This window comes from Elgaria multicarinata, chromosome 1 (assembly GCF_023053635.1).
Source record: "Elgaria multicarinata webbii isolate HBS135686 ecotype San Diego chromosome 1, rElgMul1.1.pri, whole genome shotgun sequence".
Classification (NCBI taxonomy): Eukaryota; Metazoa; Chordata; class Lepidosauria; order Squamata; family Anguidae; genus Elgaria; species Elgaria multicarinata.
Window position 1 is genome coordinate 177,688,691 of NC_086171.1, and position 21,247 is coordinate 177,709,937.

A 21,247-nucleotide genomic window follows, 5' to 3' on the forward strand; every position below is an offset into this window, starting at 1 on the left:
TTTGTTTCTGGTCTGGAAGGGACAGAGGAGAAAAGGCTAGAAGTCAAAGTAAGCACAAGCAGGTGCCCTCAGTTCTGAGTTAATCTTTCTGTTAAAGAAGACAACTTCATGAAGGTTCATTTCACCTTCATGAATAAATGCACAGGCCACAGATGCTTTGGTGAGTGGCACAGCTGGCATTAATGCAGTTTTCTAAGACCCTCCATTTCATTTACATAACTTATGTAAAGAGAGGCCATGTCCAGCATTCCTGACCTTCAGAAAAGTTTTTTTTTAATTGCTAGTAGTCCCTGCTCCAGAGCACTTCCTAATTAATTCAGCTCTCAATCTCCTGGGACAAAGGTATTATCCAGCTTTCCCCAAGCTACAATACTTATGAGCCCCAGCCAGAATGGCCAAAGGTCAGAGATGATGACAGACGCAGTCCAAACCATCTGGTGGGCATCGGGTTGGGGGAAGGTTGCCATGTTGCAGAAGGTGCACAAGACACAAATGATTTGCCCATCCATGGTCACTCAGCCAATGAGCCGTGGAACCATGGGTATATTTTTCATTTTATGCATGTAGTACAATTATACCATGCTTTCAAAGCAAGAAACCCTCCAAAGATGCTAAGGCTCACAATTCATTACCTCTACGTATTAGTTTTCCCATTAGGATAAAATTGCAGAGGGACCCAGAGAAGTTGCAGGAGAAATACTAAGGGGTACATGAGTCAAGAGGATAGACTAAAACTTTGGATTTCCCATAATTAAGCATGACTTTGGAGAGAATCTTAGCCACATTGGCCCAATTCTGCTTGCTGAAACTGCTAATTTGAAAAAGCTTCCCTGTTTTTCATGCTGACAGATGGTGAATTTCAGGGAATGGTGTTTCAGGAAATCAGAACAGACACTGGTAAAGTTAGCCAAACTGGGTAATAACAGCAGCAGTGCAATAGATCAGTTTCATAACATTTGTATATTTACTGAAAACAAGCCCCACTGTGTTCAATTAAGCTTACTCCCAGGAAAGCGTAGCTTGAATCTTCCTACATATGAGCTGGCCACATGTAAAAATCTGCCAGAGAAGCTCTCCTCTACATCCCTCTTACATATGAGTTGTGCTTGGTTGGGATGTGAGAGAGGCCTTTCTCTTTAGTACTCTATAAAGGGGGAACCCTTGATGGTTTTCCACCCTCTTCTGAAGACCTTTTCATTTCTCCATATATTTGGCAGAACTGTTGATCATTTCACCTCCTGAAATTTACCTCAACAATCCAGCACCCTACCCCAGCCTCCCTCAATTTGGCATCCTCAGATGTGTTGGCTGGGAGTTATGGGAGTTGCAGTCCCAACACACCTAGAAGACCCCAGATTAGGAAAGGCTGCCCTATCCTAAACTAGGTTCTTTCACAAAGTTGTAGTCAAGATTAAGTCCCATCTGAGGTCAAGGGGCTTAGGCACACTTATCTCGGTAATAATAATAATAATGTGATGCAAGTAACCCAATCCTGCTGTCAAATTGCTTCCCGTTTGTTCCCTAAGCCAATCAAAGCTAGTTGTAGTTTTCACATTAGTCACTCAGCAAAGCTTGCAGACTAACAGGTGCCCTAAACCCTGTTCTAAGCCGATAATCATTTCAATAAAGTTTAAATCAAGAATTATTTCTAGGTCTAATGTGAAATCACAGTTTAGCTACAAAACCCATAAATTTTCAAAACACTGCTGAACTTGGCAGTGTTTCTTGGCCTTTTCTCTTGACAATGGGGAATTAGATGCTGGCAAACCTCAACTGGTTAACCTTTACACAGCATTTTGAGACCTTGGAGCGAAGATGCTATTGGCAGCTTCCACTGGTGCAGAAAGCTATGATGGAACATATCTATGCAAAGGATGTGCACCATAAACTCAGAGCATGTTCCCATGAACAGCAATATCTCCAGGGTACTTCATCCCCTTTGGAGTAACAGCAGTAGGCTAGCAGCTTCAGCTTTAACTCACCACTGCTCAAGATGGAGCATTTAGGGAAAACAAGGATAACTAACAGGCCCAATGGAAGATGATTTAATGCAGATACTGGCTCAGCCTTGCCTATAGTGTAGAGCAGCACTCTTCAGTTTTTCCAGACCCAGGACCCACCTTTATTAAGGGATTCACTTTTAATTTTCTAAGAAGGAAAAAAAAACTCTCTCTAGGTTTCTCTCTTACCTTTCTTTTCTACCACAAAAGTGCCATGACACCGCTGTGAGGAATGTGATCCCCCAACTGCTCATGGGCACCTATTGGCTAGTGTCTGTAACATCATTAGTGGCATATAACTCCTTTCCTACCTCACATCAATGACATTTTGTAAACTTTTACAAAATGGATTACTTTTATCACACCCTGATGGTCTTCAGAGGATGGGTTCTTCCTAATGTAGCGTTCCCACTCTGTGGGGACATTCACAAAGGCTTTTAAAAAGGAGACAATAAAAACATCAAGAGGATATCCTTGTCTCTGCTAAAATTCAGTTTTTCTTGTGAGTTTTCTTCCCATCCTTCTTTTTTAAAAAAGATAGTTCTAGGCTATGAATTCCTCTCCCAGGTATTGGAGTGCATCATCCCTTCACATGCCTTCTGTATTAAACACACTCTTATACAGCTGGTCTATTGCAACATGGCTGCTACCTTTCCTCTGCAGCAAGGCTGTTTGCCCATCCATTGCTTGGGGGTGGGGGGAGAGAGAGAGAGAGAGAACTAGAACTGTGCTGCTAGTACTGGGTCAGGGCTGGCATCTGGAAAAAGTTCCCCACAGAAAGAATCCTATGCATCCCATTAAAACAAACCCAAAGTCTCATTATGTAAGAGCCCCCAAACATTCTTTTTGTCAAAGAATTTGGCCATCAGGGATCTCAGCATTCTTCTGCTGAATCAAAATAGCACCTCAAGGTCCTAGTCAGCACTTCAGCAGCAGCAAGCTTTCCTCGGATAACAACCCAACTAGTCCAGTCAGGACCTTGGGGCTAAATCCTCCAACATGTGAAATGCATTTGAGCAACACCACCATTCCCAAGCAACCATTGCAAAGGCTTGAAAGTTATAAAGACAAAGCATTTCTCCTTTAGAAATAAACCACTGAAGTTGGCAAATGCAATTAAAGGCAGAAATTTGCCTAATTGTTGTGTCCCTCCACCAGTGGAGGCTGGTGGCTCCGATTTAAGCGGGTTTTGGCAGAACCAGCCAGAACTCTAAAAGAGCCTTCCAAGATGCTGATCTTAGAGAATGGAATCATAACGCCACCGAAATTGGAGCCACTAGCCTCCACTGCCCCCACCTCGTCTGTTTGCGCTGCAGAGTTTCCACCCTCAACTCCACACCTCTTCATTTCTCAAGAGAGACGAGGCGCCAGAGTGGCTCGGGCCGTTGAAAAAGCGCCAGTCTCTTAATGCAGATGAACGGCGGTGGAAAGGACCTGCACTCTGCACGTACTCAGAGACATGCTTCGTTTTCATTATGTCCCAGGACTGAGCCCTCCCCCCACCACGCCAACCCCTTTTGGGAACTCAGCCATAACTGCTCGCTCGCTCGCTCTCCAATGACGTCTTGCTAGTCTAGGATACGGAAGGGGGGCGGTCTGCTTCGCCCTGCCGGGGAGGCGCCTCCAGCTTCTGCAGCGCGGGCCGCCCTCTGCAAACTTTCGCCGCAGAGCCTGCCGCACACCCAGGGACGCCGGGCCCAGGCCGGCCCCTTCCCTCCCACCGGATTTCCCGGGCGGGCCGGCGGGCCAACCGCGCGCCCATTAGCCACGCCGGGTAGCTAAACCCCTCGCCTCGCCCTCGGGAGTTCCCCCGAGCCGGGGACCGGTGCAGGCGCGGCGGACGCGGAGAGCGCGGGCGAGCGAGCGAGCGAGCGAGCCACGCGCTTGCGGTCTGCTGCACTCCTGCTGGGGGATTCCCTCCCTGCCTGCCTGCCTCCCTCCGTCCCCCTCGCGGGGTCTCCACCCCAAGCCACGAGGAGCCGACGCTGCCGCCTTACCGGGCGAGGGGGACGGAGTCGCTGGGCGCTGCCTCTCGCTCTCACCGCCAGCCTGGACGCCGCAGAACTTGGGCTCCTCGCAAAGCTCCCATCCAGGCAGCAGATGCGGCGGGTCCTCCCTCCTCCTCTCTGCAGTAGTACAAACACACCGCGCGCCCCGCTCGCTCGTGCGCTCCGCCTCGCTCGCTCTCCCCCGCTCGCAATTGTCATGCTTCTCACATCCGGCTGCATACAACCCGGCCCGGCCCGCACCTCTGGGGAGCGCGCGGGGGGGGGGGAGGAATCCAAAAGGCGACCTCCTGGGCAAAGCAAGGGCGCGGCGGGCCGCACCTCCGGGCCTCTCCTCGGCCCCTCCCTGTCGGAGAGAACCAAGTTGGTATGAGGGGTGGGGGGCGAGGCAGGAGGGTCGGCTCCGGACCTTTGGCGGCCTGAAGAGCGACTTCAGAGGCCCCCTTCCCTCCCGCAGTCAAGGTCTCTAGTACGGGCCAAGTTATTTTGGCACCTGGGGCAGAAAACCACCCTACAAGTGCGAGTAAGCATGCAAGAGAAATAAATTGAATTAACTAACCATTTGCTGCCCTGCCCTTTCATGACCCCTAAGATGAGCTGCATGATGCCTCTCAGCAGCGGAGGCTGGTAGCTCCGAGGTCAGTGGGGCTGTGAATCTGCTCCAACCCTTAACCCTTCAGCACCTTAGGTGGATCCTTTCCAGTTTTGACTCAAACCCAGAGCGGATTTACCGCTCCACTGACCTCGGAGCCACCAACCTCCACTGCCCCTCAGTGTACCTTAATGGTAGGGCTGGCACTTCCTTCCTCCCACCCCACCCCCGGTTGGGCAAAGGCTGTGGTCCAGAGAATCCAAGGCTGTGCCTTAAATTGGCCTCCACCCTCTTGGTTCTTAGAAAGGGTGCAAAGACACCTCTTTTTAATTTAACCCTTTAAATTGTGTGGTTGTTTTAAGGTTTTAGTGTTTTTAATGTTCTTATTTTATTATTAAGATTTCATTGGTTCAAATTATCCACCACCACAATAATAATAATAACAACAACAGCAGCAGCAGCAGCTCTGGTTTCAAGTGTAATATGAGATTTCTGGCAGGAACAGATTTGTTTTTTTGGCGCGTTCTTCCTATTGACTAATAGGCTTCAGAGCATGTACACAGCACTTTTCTCTTGCTATTAAAATAACTACATTTTATTTTTAAAAGTGGGATATAAATATATTAAAATTTAAGGATAATAATCATGGTCTGCGTATCTGGGGTTAGGATGCCAGCTGTCAGGTCAGAAATTGTGACCTTTACAGCGAAATTTTAAGCATATTTACTCAGAAGTAAGGCAGACTATGTTCAATGGCACTTACTCACATGTAAGTGCACATATTAGGATTTCAAACCATCCCATGATGTTGACTTGTGTTGAACACTATTTAAAATTAATTGGAGGGGGGAGGGATGGAGGGTTTCTGTTTAGACAGAAAAAGTCCTACAACTCTCAGTGTTCATCAGGCAGCCATACTAGCCTGGACATGCTGGTAATTAAAAGATTTTTCTGTATAAATATGCATAGGATTGCACCTTTAGCTATGTTACATCACATGCCATGGAATATGGCTCATATTTCAAAACTAAAAACTGCAGACCATTATTTTTTAAATATTTTATTATATTTATATCCCATTTTTCTGTATAAAATTCTATATGGCAGATCTCAGCAGAGTGATAATGCCCTACGACTGGGCAGTGGCATGTCCATGGTGCGCATGCATGCACATGCATGTTGGACAACTGCTTATCAGAAAGAGGTAATGGGTATCCTAAAAGAGAAACCATTATATTTATCTGGGCGCAGCCTTTCATTAGAAGAAGGCATGACTGTTGCTGCCTACCATTTTCTAGCATTTTTCTATACACCAATTTATCATAACTCCAGTTGTCCCCTGAGGGATTGTGGCTTGGCCAAGGTCATCCTGTGACCATCACAGCTGAGTGATAATTTGAACCTAAGTCTCCCATGACTTTATCAACTCATTATTAGCACCTTAACTAATCAATTGAGGGCAGTTGCAGGTCAGAAGTGCATTGGATTATGAATATGTGAACTCTGTTAAGAGTTGCTGACATGGATAGATTTCCAACATTGGCTTCAATTGGACGGCTCTTCTAGTCATATAATTTGTGTGTGTGTAATATATATATATATATAGTCTCCAATGTGATGCCCATTGGTTTTTATTTATTTCTTAAGATCCCCCCCCCCCGATTTCTCCCTCCCCACCCCACCCCACCCCAGGGAAGCTCATATGCTGCAAAGTGAAGTGTTGCAGCATTTAGGTTGAATAAAGTGGTTTTGTGTTTGGAAGCTGAGACATCCCCACTTCCTTGTACTTAGGTTCTTGGATAAATCGCATCTCTTTTAGGAGTTCAGCACACCTGGCTGAAATTTCGCATTCTTACCAAAGCTTTCTACTTCCAATTTCTTTGTGAGATTATGATTGGCTTCTTTACAGAGTGGACATGTGATTTGAATTAAAAACTTCCTTTCTCAGCAATGTTCTATTTAGTTTCATTATATAGTGCCATCTAATGGCTGAATTATAGCACAACATCGTCATTACACACCACCAATATCTCACATTGACATTTGTTATTGGCTTATCTATGATCTTTTTAAAAGTGGGATAAAGCTCAAAAAGCATGGGAAACATTCTGTAGGTTGACAACGCCATGTAAAGGACCCACAAATTTCCATGAGTGATCAATTATGAGCATGCAATAGAAGCCTCATGTAGAAATGCTCTTAGTCTCTTCAATTTGCCTTCTAGGAAATGTGTGTTTTGTGACTGGCCATGCCTGTCATGGTTACCATTTTTGATTGGGCAATTTTACCCCCTACTATGGCAGCTATTTTATCAGAGTGTGGAGTGCCCACCATTATGGTCAAGGAGTGAGGAGTAAAAAGGAAAGCAGATTCCATCCTCTATGCAATTAGGAGTTGGTGGCTAAAGTAGAAAGTGTATATGACAAATTTCTTTCTGTTACATCCTGAACCCCTAGAAGTAGGGCTTGAAACTATCCTTTCCATGTGAAAAAGGTTATTCTGGAGAGGCAGTGAGTAAAGAAAAGATGCAACCTCTCTTCACAAAGCAGCAAAATAATGCACCAGACAAAACTGCAAGGGAAAGAGAGAGCTGCAAAAGGAAGACTGACTTAAAATCTGGTTCTGAATTCATTTTAATTTATTATGTACTATATGTAATGGTGCTTAAATGGAAAGCCATTGTATTAAGTAAATGTCATTTGCTTTTGCGTAAATTCCTTTGTGGTGACTCCCTATAGAGACCCTGTTTCAAGAATCCTTGGTTTAGAATTCATAAAAAGTAGACTAGGAAAGGTATAGTTGGTTTCACACAGACAAACAAACAAACAAACACACACACACACACATACACACATGCACAAACACAAAGAAGTGTGGAAAGTGTGCTGCAAGCCTATATACATTTGAGAGTAAGCCCCTGTTGAACTCAGTGTTCTTATTTCCATGAAAACTTGCATAGGCGTGGACTACGTGGCTGTGATCCTATGTACATTTGAGACTATGCATCATTGAACACAATGGAATTCTTCTGAGTAAACATAAAGCATGGTTGCCTGGATTCTCTTGCTTGCTGCAACTGCAGCAGAGGAACACAGGAGGCCAGATGAGAATAAAACGACAGACTTTGTGTGCAGGGCAACAATAACTCCCATCCAGTTTGAGAATACTAGAGAAGATGCCGGAAATGGTGAGCAACCAGGCAGGAATATCCAAATGAGTTATACCTGGGAGTCGTGTCATCAGTGCATTCTGAAAATAGGACAGCCTGTTCTAATCCTCCCCCACAACCAGAAAAATTGATTTCAATTGATTTTTGAAAATAATTGATAATGCAATAAGGGGGAGAAATATAGCTAATGCTATAAGGAAGGTCGGCATGCTATAAAACCGCCTGGCTCGAGATGTGCAACTACAGAAGGAGAGGCCCTTCCAAATTGCCATTGATTTGATCATAACCCGCTAATTGATTCTAGCCAAGGTCTCTTTCGTCTCTGAGACACAGATTCTGTTATCAAGCCTGGCATTAGTTTTTTTTTTCTTGAACCTATACCACAAATTTAACAAGAAGCAAATTACAGGAGTAGAGTCTTGTAGTTCATAAGTCTTCTGAGGTTAACTTCTCTGTGTCTTTTGCAAAATGGGAGAAAGTTCACACTTGCATTAATATTACTGTAAAAAAAAACTCCAAGGAAAGGAATGATATTATTTTGCTTGTATAGGGTAAAAATGAAAAATAATATCTACACTTGTACTTGTGGGTGCAACCTTAATTCTATGCCTATTTTTATTTACTCTATGTACTAAATGAGGCATAGAAAAATGGCACATGATCCCCACTAGCACAACATAATATTCATGCCTTAGGAATTCCTACTTAAAAATGTGTACGAGTTCATTCTCTTCCTGCCCTCCCCACCATACAGCATCAATTTGTTTGTGGTATGTTAGTGTGCATGAGTGACACTGTGCAAATTCAGTATTTATTATTAATGTCATTATTTCCAGAATAAGAAATCGTGTGTGCATGGAGGAATGTACAAATATTAGTATTAGGAAAGGGAGTTGATGGAAGTAAAATGTAACAAGAATGTGGTCTGGACACAACTGAAGGATATTTCCTACAGAAACAAACTTGATTGCAAACAAATGGTTGTTGCAACTGTGAAATGTGACTTTGGCTACTATTGCAGAGACTGGGTGGCATTAGAATTTTTCCTCCTGGCTTTCCTACACTATGCTGTTAATCTGCTGTATCTACTTTTGGTTTTGTTGCAGAATTGATATTTGAGCACTACATGACAGTTTTCTTTCCTGATACATAACCTCTAGGTGTCACTGTGGTATGGTGGAATAGCACAAATACACAAGTGGAAAAAAAACTGTCTTTCACTTTTATAAATCTTGCTGAAAGTGCTCTTTAAAAAGAGAAGTGAAACTGGAGGGTTATGAAATCATCTGAAGAATCTGTAAACAACCATGAGTGGGGAATGATGAGCACACAATAAATGTCTAGTGTAGAAAAGCTCTCAGAATATTTGGTGCCTATTAGCTTGGCTGCAATCTTCCAAACTCAATAGTTTGAACACATGTGGGCTTAAACGGCTCCCTACATCTTCATGCTCGTAGGCCCCATACCTCTTAATCATGATAAGGCAGGATTCCTGGTTGTGTGGCTTGTATACATTCTACTTGTATACAAGCAAACGCAAGTAGAGCTTCTGCTCAGACCTTGCCAATTCAACATGGCAAGGTCTGAACTGAGGGGTTACGGCCAGGGTGCATGGCCCCAACTCTCTACCCATTCAGGCAAATGAATGAATGTTAAGCCCTATAAGATAAGGAGCCATAGGTAGCTCCATAGCAGAGCACAAGCTTTGAACACTGAAGATTACAGGAACAACGTCAAACACCTCCAGTTAAGGGGGATCTTAAATGGAAGCATTAAGAAAGATCTGTGTCTAAAGTCCTGGAGCGTAAATGCATTCTGGGGAAACAGCACCTGCTAAAATGGATCAAGAGTCCAATTCAGTAAGATGAATACATTGTATTCATAATATTTCCATGATAGGCCAGGTTTCCCAGCAAAATTAATCAGGAACCTTGGCAATTATATTCTTCTGTCCTAAATTCCTTCTGCATCACAATTCTTTGGCCTCCCTGTTTATAGCCATTGTTGTTTTTGTTTTTGTTGTAAACAGCTAGCCAATGCTGAAATTTACCTTTGGGTTCATACAAACCTATTTCATAAACTTCATCACAGCTGGCCCCTAAATCATATTGAGACATGAAAGACATTGTAAAAATGAGCCTTGAAAGAACAGGAATTTTGGCTATCAAACGTTAGCCCAGCCCAATTTCTGAATCTGTGTTTGCTCATAGGTAATGCTGCTCCTTGGTTGAATCAACAAACGACATATTCTTCACAGAAATGTAATAGGGTTCTATTTGAATCCACCGAAAACATGCTCCACACCTCTTCCTAAGTAGGGGGCCTGGAGTCAAACCTGATGCTCCTGTTATATTCATTCATTCATTACATTTCTATACTGCCCAATAGCCCAAGGTCTCCTCTGGGAAGTTTACAAAGATTAAAACCTTTAAAATTATAAAAATGATTGGCATATGAACGTATGAACAGACATCACACACAGAGGCACACATATATCTAAAACAATTTTAAACTATCAACAACAAGAAAAGTCCAAGACCTGATTAAAACCTCATCCTATTCTGCCAAATGCCTGGGACCAGAAGAAAGTCTTAACCTGCTGCTGAAAAGGTAATAATGTTGGCACCAGATGGGCCTCATGAGGGAGATCATTCCATAATTGGGGGGCCACCACTGAGAAGGCCCCCTCCCTTGTTGCTGCCTTCCAAGCCTCCCTTGGAGGAGACACTTGGAGAAGAGCCTTAGATTATGAATGTAGTGTACGGGTAGTTTCATGCCAGGAGAGGTGCTTCATCAGATATTGTGGTCCCGAGCCATGCAAGACTATTAACAACATGTATATAACACATTACAAATGTTCACTTCACATACATTATTTCAGTATTCCTTACATGGATAGGTTATGGGATAGGTTATTGTTATCATACTCATATGGCAGGGGAAGTTGCCTAAGGTCAGCTGAAAGGAGGTTTGAACCAAGAACTTCTCAGAGCACGGTTCACACAGTTATAGTATGCCATTACAGCACACCTGTTCTCATTGATATTCCCCCACCCCACCTGAGCTGTGCTATGCACATCACACCGTACATTGGAAACCAGCTGCTGCATGGTAACGGGTTTTTCCAAGGAAGGTAAATGAGGAATGCCAACATAGCTCCGAGAGGAGAGGTGACAAGGTGGTGAGCAGAGTGCAAGGCCTGCAGTGAGCTGTGTGACACGATCTTCCAGTCTCATCACCCAGCTGATTGTTTAGGGATAAAGATATAGAAACAGATATATGCAAGGCACATCCAGCCTAGACCTATTGTACTATGGAGGTGGTTAGCTTCCTAATTAGAAAACACTGGCATTGTCTTTTATTTCCCCCACTGACAGATGGATTAAATTGCTTGTGAAGATGACTTCTCGTTTCTTGCTCTGATTATGGAGGGACCGCACGGATGTCCTAAGAGCCTCTCAGGGATGATACTTGACAGGAAGCTGCACTTAAGGGTGCTTCTTTCTTTATATTTCTGTTTTTGCTAAAGCAAAACAATTCTGATCCTTTCCAGCACGCCTGCTATCCTGCATGGATTGCTAAATGGTTGCTGGCTTTCCTTTTGTCCTCCAGGAAATGTTGCACCTTGCTAACTAGTCTGAATTTTAACTGTTTCCATTATACCAGCACCAACTCCTGTTTTGCCATGCTGCAGGGCTCGCTCCCAGGCAGATGGCAGTCGTCAGCCAAGCTAGGGGCCCTCCAGGCGCTTCCCAAGGGTGCTGATTGCACCTCTTGCATTCTGATACTGGTTTAAGAATAAACCCATGCATTTTCAATTCCTAGCTCTGTTTTTGTCAACGTAAAAGGATAGTAAAAGAAAAGCATATGTAAGAAGAGCCCTGTCTGATCAGACAAAGGGTACGGTGGGTCTGACATTGGCCAACCGGACAGTTGCATAGGAACACTGAGGCCTCAGCTAGACCTAGTGGTCTAGTGGGACAGAGGGGTGAAGATCCTGTGACATTTTTATTGCCAGATCTCCCCCTCTGTTCACACATGGCACGCGATGACCTCAGAGGGAGAGGCGTCGCGCCCACCATTTTTTTAAACAGATAGGAGCGCAAGAGCACTCATGCACAAAAGTTAAGTCCTTTTTAAAAAAATCCCCACCCCATGCACAGGTCCTGGCTCCTCACAAGGAACTGCAAGGAGCCAGGACAAACCACAATGCTTGGGCACACTTTCTGCAGTCCCGGGCTCAGCCCGAGACCATGGACAAACCAGGCCTAAAGTGGAGGGCGAGATCCCGAGGCAAGGGAAGGATCATCCCTCCCTGATCCCAGGATCCCCTGTGCGTTTTGTGGATGCACAGGAATGGTCCTGGGGATCGCCCTGGGATAAAGCCCCATCTAGCTAAGGACAGAGAACTGCCTTACACCAGTTCAAGACTTCTCATCCATCTAGCCCAGGATTGTCAACACTGTTTGACAGTGGCACTCCAGGGTTCCAGGCAAGGCCTCGTAGCACTGAGATGCCAAGGATTCAACCTGCAGCCTTCTACATGCAAAGCAGGTGTTCTTCAACTGAGCCACAAGCTCTTCCACTTCCACAATCCCAGAAAGCAGCAGGTGAAAGCAACAGCTCTCCCCCCTGTGTGGAATTCTGCAATTAGACACTGGCAAGCCCTGGGGGTTGGGGGGAGTAGAAGGGGAGAGGGAAAGAATATGGTCCAAAGCCACTCACTACTCCAAGCCACCCGGGCCTGATCTGTACCTTGTATCAAATCATTATAATCTCATCATGGTAATGCTATATCCCTCTTGCACATTTATACCTCATAAGACATACAATGACATTTGTCGTGGTATTTTGGATAATGTGGAATGAAAACCAGGAAATAATGCGCCCCAACAGTTATCAGTATGCTTCAAGGCTGCTATAAAGCAGTAGTGTGGATGTAGCCCCAGTGGGACATAAACCAGGCCTTTGTGATACATATAAAAGTTAGTTGTTTAAAAAGCCGCACAATGGGTACCGTTTCAAGGCCCAGCATTGGAGATAAATTTATGACAAAATGTGCAACAGCATGAATAATCATTTGCCCTTTCCTGACATATTTCCTCCTCAAAGGTCATATTGCTGTACAAAAATTAATGTGGAAAGCTTTGCAGCCCCCCCCCCATGAGATGGAGGAGTATTAATAGCCCTAATTATTGCCATTTATGAATCCTTGGGATTACTGCCATCTGTCACAGACACTGGGGTTTTCCGAGCAACGCTGCAGTCAGTTCAATTTTCATACAAACCACGTCCAGACTAGGCGTGAGAAACAGCCCTAAAGTGCGTTCAGGTGAATAATACGGTTACCCTGGGATGGAGTACTGGCAGGCTGGTTTTGTGTGATCAAAGAAGTGCTTGCTGCTGCCGCCACCTCCCAAGTTATCCCGGAATAATGAAGGATGCTTCATCACATGGAAAGAAAGAGCCATTCCAGAAGGCTGCCTCCTCCTCCTCCCACATCCACGCAAACCCAGACACCTGAGCATCTGCTATGCCAGGAGGGCAGAATTTCAAGCATATAGCCACACACTGTTACCCCCCCCATCCTACCCCCTTGCCCCCTGACTGCCAATTGTTTGATGATTTCCTAGCTGTTGTGTAGTCCCCCACTCCAGTTTCTAAAAGGCTGGAATGCTTCTCCCAAAGCTTCGTTACTGGTAGTAAGAGCTTTACAGTAAAATAGGCTAGTATTTATCTATCTATCTACCTATCTATCTATATTCCGGCCCCACCCCTTTTGCTTTTGACCACGACCCCTTTGCCTTTGGATCCACCTGCCCCTGTAAAGCAGCCCCCGAGAGCTTCCCTGAAACGGAATTCGGCCCTCAGGTTGAAAAAGGTTCTGCACCCCTGCATTATGTGAATGGAAAATAAGATCAAATGCTAAAAAGCTCCTTTCCTCAAATTGGCTGCTCAAGCTAGATGTTTTTAGCTGGGCCACATAACATGCATGATGGCCACAGAGGCGTTCCACCCACCCACCAATTTCCCTCCGAATTGGAGTCTGCTTCTCTTTATCTACAAGAAATCAGTGGAGCCGGGCAAAGGCTTTTTGATCACACCAATGAATGCAAGGGGCCATGCTTGCCCCTGCAGAACCCAGCTCCTGTTGACCTCAGAATGCAACTTGGGACAAGTGTAACCTTCCCATCTATAGTTCTGCTGTTCTTTTTTTCTGCTACTGCAGCCCTAATGTCCAGCTTCTTCCTACCCCTTTTCTCGGATTCTTTTCTTCCTTTTATTCCCTCTCCCCCAATTTCTGCCTTCAACGGCTACATCAAAAGCCCCCGGAACCACATCTGAGAAATCTCACCTTCAGTTACAGAGGTTGATAACCAGAGAGCCAGCCAGGGAACCTGCCTGCATCCCAAGAGCCTCAATCAATATACAGCCCCCAGGTGGAGCCAATGCAATCCACTGCAGCAATGAGCATCATGCAAAGCACAGGAATAAAAGACTAAAATGGAAACTTCCCTTTTTTGTGTTGCATTCCATGCAACAAATCCTGTTAGTCATTACACACAACGCTGGAGGAATGAATCCATTTAAAATCTATTTCATATGTTTCTTTATATGACAAAAAAGGGCTGTAGGATAAGCTTGATCCTATTTTTCAAGCAGATTTTTTCCACCCACAGGGTCCCAACATTTTAGCCAAGGAATTTACAAATATACATAAGAGCCACCTTTATCTAGTGCATGAAATGGAACAAATCCATCCATGATACATTTACTTTTCGGGACTGAAACGTAAAAGCTCTGGATCAAAGCAGCCAGATTCTGTCGCCTCATTCACCTCTACACATGAGCCAATTCCTAGAGCAAAGCTATACAAATCACAGTTTTGAATGGTGATGCTGCTTTGACATTCCTGCACATCCTGACTGCAACATTTAAACAATCAATTCGTTGGATTAATCTGTGTGGGGTTTTGGGGTGTTTTTTTTAAAAACACCTTTTAACTTATTAAAAAGGTGTCCCAAATTAACCAGCCAGCAAGTGTATATAGACTGGATGTATAGATATCCAAATAATGTTTAACAGTGCTTATAAAAGTTGCAACTGGTAAGCACACTATTAAAAGAGGCACTGTTGCTGCTCCTGTGATGATGTCTGCAATGACATATCTAAAAAAATGCTTCTTGTTCCAGAAATATTGGTTTTGCCCACATGCAAATTTATGCAAAGGGAATCAAAACATGAATCAATTGATCATCTAAAATTCATGATTCATTGATCAAAAATCTTTAATTAGGTTCAACCTTAGTGTTTGGGTACCAGAAATATATACAGCCTTAATTCATTTCCTCCTTTTCCGTATTGTCCTGACTCTTCATGCAAGAGGGTATGTGAAATTAATAATATTCTGCATTGCCCTGTTCCCAGTGAGACACTGATGGCATTTACATGAGAAATTAGAGTGTGGTTGTTAAAAATGACTGAGTGCCTTTTCTGAGATAGACTTCAAACCTCCCTGCATTTGCTATGTCTTAAATAGATGAGCTAATAAATATAAATAAATGGTGCCAGGGACTAATATGTTGCTGCCGCAGAATCTGAGAACACAATCCTTCTTTGTCATGATCTAGAGTTTGTTTCTGTAGGGAAAGATCATCTGCCTACCATGTTTTATCAGAGCACTGCCTAGCAAAAAGCTGGAACTGTCAGGAAGCCAAATGGTTTCCCAGACTCTTTGTGTTGAAAAGTGCAAATACAGGCAGAGGAAAACAAACAAGGCTACTATGAGGAGGGCAACATTTTTGAATAGGGAGGGATCGAGCGCCAACCAGTGCATTCACTCAAAAAATCCTAGAGGTCATTTTACATGCCTGATGGACAAGCGACACAAGACCTTAACTGTGTAGCTCTGCCTTTGAGTGCAGGGTCCCACTGAAACAATGGGAGCTTTCCTTCCAATGCAAACTGCAGGCATGGAACTCCTAATTCAGAGGGGAAAGGGTTAAACCCACTAACCATCAAATTGATTTTTAAAGACATTTTGTGAAATTGAAAACCTGTTGTTGTTGTTTTTAACTAGGGGGCTGACATGCATCACCTTTAGTTCCAGGAATGCCTCTGGAACCCACATGGGCCCCAGAGGGATTCTTAGAAAATAGCAAATGGGGGGATTGGCTGCAGTTCGGTTTTGTATTGAAGTTTGTGCAGCCACCAGAAAAGATGGGGTGGTCAAAAGCATCCTGATGTGTTTGTGGGGTGTGTGTAGAAATGGAGTTGGTGGGAAGAGAAGGGAGTGTTTTCCTTATCTAGTGTGTATGTGCGCATGTGGTGTGTCAGCTGACGTTTGTTTTGCCGGGGTGTGTGCACATCTGCTTGAGCTAGATCTACACTACTGCTTTACAGCAGTATTGAAGTGCACTGTTAACTGTTTTGGGGCACATTACACATTCCATGTACCACTTTCATAGTGTTATTTCCTGCTTTTTATTCCACATTATCCAAAATGCCACAACAAATGTCATTGAACATCATCAGCCGGGGAGGGGGGAATCACGTTTCCTTGCTGTCACTTTCCTCCCCACTTCTGTCCCACAATACTTTCTCTTTCTTCACATGGGGGAAGAAAGAGGAAGTAAACAATGACCATGTGGCCCATTCAGTGGGCGTTTTTTTATTGTGTTGCTTTTCCTGCACACAGGAGGAAATGATAGAATGTTTCACTTCCCCCCCAAATCGGATTTACTAGGGTCTTATTTGTTGCAGGAAGAAGGCCAGAAGGAGTGGTGGACACACGGGAGGAGGATAGTATCATCAAAAGGTGCCGCGAAAAACAGTAAGTGGCCAGTAACGAGCATGTAATAAAATGTTCATCTGATGATGCTCATTGTGAGTCCTACAAGGTATAAATGTGCAAGAGGGATATAGCGCTACAATGATGAGATGGTAATAATTTGACACAAGATATAGATTATGGCTTTGGGTTTTTTTTGAGTGGTGTGTATTTTGCCTGGTGTCTGTGTCTTTGTGTGTGTTGTCTGGAGTTTTGGTTTTGGGTGTGGCTGTGTGGTATGGGTGGGTGTCTTCCCTGTGAATGTCTCTCTGAGCATCAGTAGTTTTCTTTTTGTGAAATGGGTATTTTGTTCTACTTTGTGTGTGGGGGGGAATATGATTCGGCATTTGGGTCCCAGACCCTTCCTTGCCTTGTTACACAGCTCATCTGTTTGCCTTCTGGGAAATGGGTGCTGTGCTGTAGCAGAACACTCTGTGTTCAAAACTGTGGTTTTGTTTTTTGTAGCTCAGACATCACTTCTGCCTTGTACTTATGTTCCTTGGCAAGTTCATTTTCTTTCTGGAAAACAGGTGTTTGGGGACAGGCCCACGATAGCAGCTATTTTGTGAAGGGGCAATCCCCTCCATTGGCAGCCATTTTGTGAATGGACAATCCCTGCATGGCAGCCATTTTGTAAGAGCACTCATAACACAATCTCAGAATTTCAAATGTGCCGAGCAGTCCCAAAGGATTGGGGACCCCTGATATATGGTGTAAATGCTTTCCATCTATACTATCAGAAAAGGTTTGCTCTCCTTTCCTGTTTATTGCTGTAAGCCATATCTATAGTCTCTTCTCGTGAATTGAAGTGCTACATCCAGCAAAAAAAGAAAAGAAAAGGCCTGTCTCCTGTGCAATCAGATTTTATGCATCTTTACATAGATGTAACTCTTTTGAAACGTGTTCAGAGAGTTTTTCTCCCAAGTAACTGTGCCCAAGATTGTGTTCATGAGCCTCCCCTTGCCCTCCAGTATCATGGCTCCCCTCACTGGCTCCAGCAGAGAAGGCCAGCTTGCTCATCCCATTTTCACTACATGGCCATTAAGAAGGAACAAGAGTTAATGAGCCAAATTGTGCTAAGTCTAGATAAAGGCAATGCAACAGAGAGGAATCTCAGGCTCTGAATCCAGTCTTATTTCAGATAATTAAGTTACAAAGAAATATGCGATATGTCATCCTGTACAATATGAGTAAAGGATGAATAAAACAGCTATCTGCAAATAGTCAACAGGATGGCAATAAAAAAGGAGAAGAGGAAATATTTAGGATATAACTTGGAATCCGGGTGGGAAAGCAGAAAGGCAGATGACTGGATTGCTGTGTGTGTGTGCGTGTGTGTGTGCGTGTGCATCCTTCATTGAAAAAGCATGATCTTGTCTAGTGTAATTGCCTCAACAGGGAAATGGGGGAAGCTAAATCACAATTATGAATATAGCAGACTAGGTAACTTGGAGAAGAAGAAATCCTGTTCTTAACCTGTGACTTCCAGAGTCTCTTTGAAAGGTGTATATGGCAATGTTTCTACTTGTACTGGAAAGTTGAGCTCTTGGATAAAAGTTATGGGCTGACTATCAAAACTTGGGTTCAAATACTCCCAATTCTTCCCATGTTTCCAACTCAACTTTTTGCATGTTTCCTAGAAAGGAAGTCCCACTATGTTCAATGGGGCTTATTCCCACAAAAGTGTGCATAGGATTACAGCTTTCCTCTGTGAATGTGGACATGCTGTTGTCAATATGCCTCTGTATTTTCCCTTTCTATTGAACCTTTTAGACTGTGACCCTAACCACAAAATGGGCAGATCTAGAGGGATTCTACACGTCATACTGAGGGCGCTTCCATGCGCCCCCAGTGCGCCCCCAAAGCGATCGTGTAGCTTGCCTGGAAGATATGAGGAAGAGGTGTCCTTGCCGCCGCCGCCACCCACCCACCTTCTCTCCACCCCACCTTCTTCCGCCGAGCTCTCCGACCCGGCCGGCGAGGAGGTGGGTGGGTGGCGGTGGCGGCAAGGAAGCCTCTTCCTCGTCTCTTCAAACAGGCAAGCTACACGATCGCTTTGGGGGCGCACTGGGGGCGCATGGAAGCGCCCTCAGTACGACGTGTGGAATCCCCCCTGATTTGCAGCCTCCTGCGCTCCTTGACTGTCACCAAAATGCACAATTAGGTAAGTCAGAAGTATTCCTTGGAAAGGCAGCTGCTTTTTTCTCCTGGAGCACACCCATGCTGAAGGCCAAATTGTACATTACCATGCTGCATATAGGTTTAGCTCAGTGGCCTCTGCTTCTTCGCACTGCGTGTTCAGGAAGGAACGCTGCAGGTGAAAGAGCCTTTCCAACCAGACGATTTTCACCTGAAAATTCCTCCACCAAGTTGTTTCTATCCCTACTGGTATTGTTCCCGACTCAGGTTTACCTAGTAAAGGTGGCCAGGCAACCGTAACCTTGAAATACTCTGAGTAATACTTGTATCTCACATCCCTTCTCAACCGCTCCTACCACAACAACTTCATCTTCTTTTTTTAATTTTCTCTTCCCATCCCACCTGCTGCTGTTCTTTCCATCTTTCTTCTGCTTATTACCTCTTTAGGAATCTTTTTTCCTATTAAACCTTTCCTTTCCAGGGCACTTGTAAGCTAGGGCAGGGCAGGGTGGGTTCAGAGCTAACTAAGGGGATTAAAGGCCAAACTTCATGTTAAACACTAATTAACGTAATAATAATACAACAGCCCCTTTTCTCTTGAGAAGGAACTTTAGGAGAGGATGATTGGCAAACATGCATTTAAAAGCCTTCGATAGGAGGGAGACATTTGGGGCAATTTCAAATGGGAACTCACAAAGCAAGGAAAGGGTTAAGCACCACTTCCTCTTGCCACTTCTTCACCTCCAGTCCTTTCCACCTGAAGCTCTCTCTGAGAGTGAGTAAAGGCTGTCAGGCTTCCAGGGTAGCAGGGTACAGTTACATGAATTTTAATGTGACACATATGCAGTTTGGCTCAGAGTTCTCATATACCAGGGTAGTACAAGCAGGTCCACACAGCACTGTGCTATGGGATCAATTGCATGCATGCACAACCCAGCTCCATTGTATGAGGGCAGGCGCAGGGGCAGTGTCAGCATGAGACCAGCCTACAACATACTTTTCTAGGTCAAGAGGCTTGATCTGCTACAGGCCCCTTCCTGGTTTTTCTTCTGTGATAGTTTCATGCAGGAGGCAACAAGGCAGAAACTTTCTTTCTTGTAAATGTGTTTAGGATCAGGAAGTCAGTGTAGTCCTGAAGGTATTCACAGAACTGGACTGAGTCACATTAGCAAGGATGAGATCTGGTACTGATACATGTTCAGCTATTGGGCGGTATAAAAATGCAATAAATAAATAAATATTTGTTTCTGCAATGATTTTACTGCCACGTTCTACGACCACTGCAGCTCAGTTTGCTACTCATCCTCACTATCCTCCAAAATCAAGGGGCCTCTATGTTACTACCAGAAAGGCCAATTTATCACATGTGTTAAACAGAAGAAGCCTTTGGGATTTCCTAAAGCTATTTTAAATGTTCTAAATCTTTAAAGCAGTGCGCCCTGCACAAAACCCCTTCTGTATCCTGTGCCTCCCAGGACCACCACATCCTCCCAACGTTAGGAGTCCCTGATGTTCATCTCTTTCCATCTTCTGTGCCACTTGTCGGCATTGAAAGCAGTCAGGGGCCAGGTCACTGCTGCTCCTGTTCATCTCTGTTTAGTGAGCTCACCAGCCGCAAGCCTCTAGGCTACCTAAATCATCTGCTAATGTCCTGGGAAGGAAGCAGGAGGAAGAAGAGAGGCAGCAGCCAGGAAGGCACCAGTGCTTCCCAGGTGCTTTAGAAGGAGGAATGGGGCTCCAGAGGAGGTATGTGGAACAGGGGAACCCCCACAGGAAAGGCAAGCACTATGGACTGCTGCAGAGCAAGAGTAATGGTCTATGGAGTGGGGATGGGCCAAGGAGAGGGGCGGGGCTTAGGAGAGATGGATGGGCCAGACTGAAAGGTCATAGACCACCAGTTACCCTCCCTTTTTTAAACACTGACTTACACAGTTTCCCCTAATTCTTCTCCTACTCCCAGCCCCAGTGTCCACTTGCTCACAGACATCTCCAACCAGCCCAATAAATCCTCAGTGGACAAAATATGAAGTCACTAGTTTTGAAACTTGTCTCATCACATTCTAGCCCTAATGAGTTTTCAAGGAAGCAGGATTTCTTTCTAATTAAATCCAAGAAGTTTCAGAATATGGTAACGGTGCTGCCTCGAGGTTTAAGGAAAATATGCTTTCAATTATGAATGGTATTTTAACGAGTATTCACTTTCATAATGAGATACTTATGCTGGGGGCAGAAGAAAAGGCCTCTTTCATATGGTTCTTCCACAGGTTCAATAAAGGAGTGTAGACATATCAGTGTGGCCTCCCCACAGATTTCTCCAACCATATTTGCTGCAATCACACAGCAATGGAGCAACTAACACTTAAAGCAAGATGCTTGGGTAAGGGCAGGTACTCACCAGCAGACTGCTCTCAGGACCTGGATCACAACTTGCGCTGTAAGTAAACAACAATTTTAATGAATGAATTAGAATAATGTCTATTTCGGCTCCCAAGTTCACAAGCAAAACAGCTA

General features: G+C 44.4%; 1 protein-coding gene across 4 annotated transcripts in view; it reads right to left on the minus strand.

Annotated features, from left to right (window-relative positions):
* SYT2 (synaptotagmin 2) overlaps positions 1–21,247 on the minus strand; it is a 179,611-nt gene that overhangs the window by 78,366 nt on the left and 79,998 nt on the right. For 2 of the 4 annotated variants that reach the window (XM_063144040.1, XM_063144014.1), the window contains exon 2: positions 21,132–21,168. The exons of 1 other annotated variant lie outside the window; for it this stretch is intronic. The gene's annotated coding sequence lies outside the window, so the exon portion shown is untranslated. Of the gene's footprint in view, positions 1–3,997; positions 4,041–21,131; positions 21,169–21,247 lie in introns of those variants that run through there. One more of the 4 variants, XM_063144023.1, reaches the window with a different exon arrangement.